Below are 414 nucleotides of genomic sequence, written 5' to 3'. Positions count from 1 at the left end.
ATATATATATATATATATATATATGTGTGTGTGTATATACATCTATTCATATACAATATTTATATTTAAGTAATTTTTTTACATGACTTCTCATTTTCTTTTATCAATACATACGAACGTTTTGACATCACGCGTACATGAGGCTCCAAACTTTTCAAACAACTCTCATACACTATCCAAATAGTCAATCTGAAGAGACAGATTTTGAGCAAAGTCTGCTACCAATTTCTGATTGCAAAAAGGCAACAAATTGTACACAAAATTTGTACTATCAGACAATGTCAGTAAATTTGTGATAGAAACCAAACAGAGTCTGCTGCACATCGACATCTAGAATGGACCATGATAAAAAGACAAGGGTATGCTCATGCGCATGACCAATCAGATTTTTGTCCTTACTTACGTCATAACGAG

The sequence above is a fragment of the Trachymyrmex cornetzi genome, unplaced genomic scaffold (genome assembly GCF_001594075.2).
Source record: "Trachymyrmex cornetzi isolate Tcor2-1 unplaced genomic scaffold, Tcor1.1 scaffold805, whole genome shotgun sequence".
NCBI lineage: Eukaryota > Metazoa > Arthropoda > Insecta > Hymenoptera > Formicidae > Trachymyrmex > Trachymyrmex cornetzi.
This window is presented reverse-complemented; position numbering follows the sequence as displayed.